Below are 6,004 nucleotides of genomic sequence, written 5' to 3' on the forward strand. Positions count from 1 at the left end.
CAGCCTTCCAAGTAGCTGCTGGAATTACAGGCATGCGCTACCACACCCGGCTGATTTTTTTTATTTATTGTAGAGATGAGGTCTCACTGTCCAGGCGGGTCTCAAACCGCGCCAGCGGGCTCAGGCAATCCACTCACCTCAGCCTCCCAAAGGCGCGGGATTACAGGCTGAGCCACTGAGCCTGGCTTGTCAGGCACCTTTCTAAGTCCCAAAGCAATAAAGAGAAATAAGATGAAATGGGTGCAGAGTTCGAAGTCAGAGAGCCTTGGATTTAAATCCTGATTCAATCATTTAGCAGCTGTGTGACCTTAGGAAAAGAAGTTAGCCTCTCTGAGTCTCAACCTTCTTGGCCTATTTGTGACATGATACATTGTAAATGCTTAGAACATTTCATACATAGGAGACCCTCAAATGAGAGTTCCCTCTTCTCTTCTTTAAGTCACAGATTAGTCAAACTAGTAAGAGATACCAAACTATGAACAGATGATTATGATGCCATTTGACACACAAAATAGTGGAGTTACTATTGAAGTGTCAAGGGCATCCTTGCTTTATCTTGGAAGCAGGAGCCAGAAAAAGCATGGGGGGAGGTATTTGGCTGGGGTGGGGGGAGGAATTTGCCAGGCAGACAGGGTAAGGAGGATAATTCCAAACCAAGCAAACTGTCCTGGCAGATTACAAGGCTGAGTGCTGGGCAGAGAAATAGAAATAGAAATCTATGGAGCTCTCCATTTTCTAGCAGCCACATTTAAAAAGTAAAAAGAAACAGCTGATACCCAGGCATGGTGGCATGTGCCTGTACTTCCAGCTACTTGGAAGACTGAGGCAGAAGGATTGCCTGAGCCCAGCAGGTCGAGGCTGTGGTGACTGTGAGCGTGCCACTGCACTCCAGCCTGGGTGACCGAGTGAGACTCCCAATCAAAAAAAAAAAAAGAAAAAGAAACAGTTGAAATTAATTTTGATACTATATTTCACTTAGCCAGACAGATGTCTAAAATAGTATCTTTTCACCACTGTCCTGAACATAAAAACTCCATGAGATATTTTGTATTACTTCCCCCATACTGAGTCTTTGAAATCCAGTGTGTATTTTCCACTTTCAGCACACCTCAATTCATCCTGGCCCTGTCCTAAGTGCTCAGTGGATACACGCGGTGTCTCTTCTCTGTCTGGTAGCAACCATAATGGACAGCACTGATTAAGAGTGAGTGTGTGAGTGTGTAAGGGGCACAAGGATTAGAGAGGGGGAGGAACTTAGAGAGGAGGCAGGGAGCAGATGATACAGGGCCTTGTAGGGGGGTCATGGAAATGAACTTTCTATTTTTAAGCAGAATTATATGACCAGATCTCTATTTGACAGAGATCACTCTGGGGGGCAGTGGGGGAGAAGGCCATCACTCAGATGACCTAGATAGGCTCTTGCTTCTCAAACTTTACGGTATGCATGGCTAATCTGAGGATCTTGTTAAAATGCAGATTCTGATTTTCTAGGTCTGGGATAGGGCCAGAAGTTCTATATTTCTAATGTGCTGGTCCTGCTGGTCTGTGGACCACACACGGAGTAACAAGGATCTAGAATAAAAACTAAGAAATCATGTATATGATTATTTCACCTAGAGAGAAGCGCGAAACTCTAGTTAACAATCCAATTAAAAGCAAATGACATGCACGCTTTGCAGTCTATAAGTAAACTACTCTTGGCGCTGAGTTTCCACTGAAGTCACCCATCTCAGGTAACTAGCTGTGTCAATTAAGGATGTGAATGACAACCATTATCTTGCATTTTAATTTTTTTTAACCTTTCCAGGAAACTCATTAATTTATGTTAAAAGGATAAAGACATTTTGAGCACAAAGTGCCTGTAATTTAATGCTCCTGGGGAAGAACATTGATTCACAAATGAGTTGGGAATCACAGAGCTGTAACAAAATTGCCTGTCTAAAGGTTAGATGTATGATTAATAGGTCCTAGTGTTTGACTCAGGTAACTTGCAGCCAAGTGATGGAGGATTGTGTGGGGGTGGGAAAGGGGGAGCAAAGACTCGGTGAATTTTTAGCGTGCCTGTACACAGTAAACAATTTGGGAGTGATCAGGTGGTCTATTGAGTAGTAACATGATGGCTTTTAGTTTTTAAAAAAATTCTTCCATTTTTTAAATAATAAAGTAAATTAGCCAATTGTATTGACTTTTGCTCTTTTTTGTGTGTGTATTTTGGTAATAGGTGAAAATTTTCTTCAGGGGGAATTGTTTTTTTATATTTTACTTTTTCTTTTTCTTTTATTTTAATTATGATATTGTGGGGTACAGTTAAGGGTTAGGTATACAAATATGCTTCATTCAGGCACCCTTGTTGATAAGAGGTGTCTCCCCATCCCCAGACAGATATTTACTACCGTTAATCTCATCTCCCTTCCACTCCTCCCCCCATAGTTTCCCACCACTCTCAGTCATTTTCTTATGGTAATACATTGGATGAACAAGGTCCACTATATGAGTGAGAACATGTGATACTCGGATCTTTGTTTCTGTGAGAGGTCACTCAGTATTATAGACTCTAGTTCCATCCAGGTTGCTGCGAAATTCATGATTTTGTTCTTTTTTATGGCTGCGTAGTATTCCATTGTGTGTATGTACCACAGTTTTTAAATCCAGTCCTCTTTTGATGGGCAGCATGTTTGCTTCCAGGTTCTTGCTATTGTGAACAATACTGCAATAAACATACCATGTGCAGGTATCTTTTTTATAGAGTGATTTGAGTTCTTCAGGGTATATTCCCTAGGGGGATTGCAGGGTCATATGGGAGGTCAATATTTAGAGCTTTTAGGAATCGCCATACTGTTTTCCATAGAGGTTGTATGAGTTTGCACTGCCACCAACAGTGAAGAAGTGTTCCCTTTTCACCACACCTTCTCCAGCAACTGTTATTTTTTGAGTTATTGATAATTGCCATTCTGATTGGATTTAGGTGGTATCTCAGTGTGGTTTTGATTTGCATCTCCCTGATGATTAGTGAGGTTGAACATTTCTTCATGTGTCTGTTGGCTGCTTGGATTTCTTCCTTTGAGAAGTGTCTGTTCATATCTTTTGCCCATTTTATAATGGGGTTGTTTGTTTTTTTCTTTTCAGCATGTTTAAGTTCCTTGTAGATCCAAGATGTTAAGCTTTGTCAGACCTGGAGTTGGCAAATACTTTTTCCCAGTCTGTAGGCTGTCTCCCTGCTCTCTTGATGGTTTCCTTGGCTTTGCAGAAGCTTGTCAGTTTAATGAGGTCCCACTTGTCTATCTTATCTCTTATGGCCTGTGGGTTTTGGATTTTGTTCAGGAACTGGATGCCAGTTCCAATTTCCACGAGAGTATGTCCTTCATTTTCTAAGGTTCTGATGGTTTGAAGTTTTACATTTAGGTCTCTGATCCATTTAGAGTTAATTTTTGTGTATGGGGATACATAGGGGTCCCGTTTCAATCTTCTGCATGTGGTCAGCCAGTTTTCCGAGCACCATTTACTGAATAGGTTCTCCTCTCCCCACTGGTAGGTGGTGGAGGCTTTGTTGAAAATGAGTTGGTTGAGAAATTGAGGTTTTGCTTCTGGAATCTCAGTTCTATTCCATTGGTCTATATGCCTGTTCCTGTACCACTACCAAGCTGTTTTGATTATTGTAGCTTTATAGTAAAGTTTGAAGTCTGGTAATGTGATACCACCTGTTTTGTTTTTTGTTTGTTTTTGTTTTTTTGCTGATGACTGTTCTGGCTATTCTTGGTCTTTTGTGTTTCCATATGAATTACTGTGTTGTTTTTTCTAGGTCTGAGAAGAATGTTTTTGGTAATTTGATGGGTATTGCATTAAATTTGTAGATTGCCTTAGGTTGGATAGACATCTTCACAATATTGATTCTTCCAATCCATGAGCATGGGATATTTTTCCATTTGTTTGTGTCATCTTTGATTTCTTTGAGCAGTGTTTTGTAGTTTTCATTGTAAAGGTCTTTCACGTTTCTGGTTAGGAAGATGCCAAGGTATTTCATTTTTTTGTGGCTATTTTGAATGGAACTGTGCTTTTTATTTGAGTTTCTGTTTGTTTATTATTGGTGTAAAGAAATGTGATCACCTTTTGCACATTTATTTTATATCCTGAGACTTTGCCAAAGTCCTTTATCAGTGTAAGGAGGTTTTTGGCAGATTCTCTTGGGTTTACAAGGTACACGATCATGTCATCTGCAAAGAGAGATAGTTTGACTTCCTCTTTTCCTATTTGAATACCCCTGATTGCCTTCTCTTCTCTGATTGCTCTAGCCAGGACTTCCAATACTATATTGAACAGGAGGGTTGAGAGTGGGCATCCTTGTCTTGTTCCAGTTTTCAGGGGAAATGGTTCCAATTTTTGTCCATTTAGGAGTATGCTGGCTGTGGTTTTCTTGTAGATGGCTTTTACTATTTTGAGGTATGTTCCCCGTATGGCTAGCTGTTCGAGGGTTTTTATCAAGAAGGGGTACTGGATTTTATCAAAAGCTTTTTCTGCATCTAATGATATAATCATGTGATTTTTGTTTTGACATCTGTTGATGTATTTATTTAATTACATTTATGGTTTTTGAATGTTGAACCAGCCTTGCATCCCAGGGATGAAACCTACTTGGTCATGATGGATGATTTTTGAGATGTGTTGTTGAATCTGGTTCACTAGGATCTTGTTGAGAATTTTAGCATCTATGTTCATCAAAGATATTAGCCTGTAGTTCTCTTTCTTTGTTGGGTCTTTACCTGGCTTGGGTATCAATGTGATGTTAGCTTTGTAAAATGATTTGGGGAGAGTTCCATCTTTCTCAATCGCCTGGAATACCTTCAGTAGGATTGGTATAAGCTGCTCCTTAAATGTCTTGTAGAATTCTGCTGGAAAGCCATCTGGTCCAAGGCTTTTTTTTTTGTAGGTAGTTTTCTTATTACATAGTCAATTTCCTTGATTGTTATTGGTCTATTTAGGGTTTCAGTTTCTTCTTGTTTCAACCTAGGCAGGTTGTGTGATGTCAGAAATCCCTCCATTTCCTTGAGGTTTTCAAGTTTGTTTCCATACAAGTGTACATAGTAGTCTCTAATGATCTTTTGTATTTCTCAAGGATCAGATGTGACTTCATCTTTTGTGTTTCTGATTGTGTTTATTTGGGCTTTTTCTCTCTTTTTCTTGGTCAGTCTAGCTAGGGGACCATCAATCTTGTTTATCCTTTCAAAGAACCAGCTTTTTGTTTCATTGATTTTTTTGTATTATCTTTTTGTCTTCTATGTCCTGGATTTGGACTTTCATTTTGGTGATCTGGATACTTCTGCTGAAATTAGGGTTTTTGTGGTCTTGCTTTTCCAGCTTTTTTAGGTGGCTTGTTAGGCTGTTAATTTGTGATCCTTTCATTTTCTTCATGTGCGTTTGTAGGGATATAAATTCCCCTCTTACTACAGCTTTCATGGCGTCCCAGAGATTTTGGTAAGATGTTTCTTCATTTTCATTTGTTTCCAGGTATCTTTTAATCTCTGTTTTGATTTCATCATTGACCCAGGAGTTGTTTAGCAACATGTAGTTAGTGTCCATGCCTTTGTGGGTTTTGGGGGGACCTTGTTGGTGTTAATGATTATTTTTATTCCACTGTGGTTCGAGAAGGTGCATGGAAAAATTTCAGTCCTTTTAAATTTGCTTATGCCTGATTTATGGCCAAGTATGTGATCGATCTTAGAGTATGTTCCATGCAGTGATGGGTAGGATGTGTATTCTGTGGTCTTTGGATGGAGGGTTCTGTAGGTATCAAGTAAATCCATTTGATCAAGAGTCACATTGAGGTTTTGGATCTTGTTGCTGATTTTTTGTCCTGATGATCTGTCTAGAGTTGTGAGTGGGGTATTGAAGTCAATACCAGCTATGATGGTATTGGAGTCGATATCTTTTTTTAGTTTACCTAGGAGCTGCTTTATGAAAGTTGGTGCTCCTATGTTTGGTGCATATATGTTTAGGATGGATGTTTCTT

This window comes from Carlito syrichta, unplaced genomic scaffold, assembly GCF_000164805.1.
Source record: "Carlito syrichta isolate Samal-C Ts95f unplaced genomic scaffold, Tarsius_syrichta-2.0.1 Scaffold309762, whole genome shotgun sequence".
Taxonomy (NCBI): domain Eukaryota; kingdom Metazoa; phylum Chordata; class Mammalia; order Primates; family Tarsiidae; genus Carlito; species Carlito syrichta.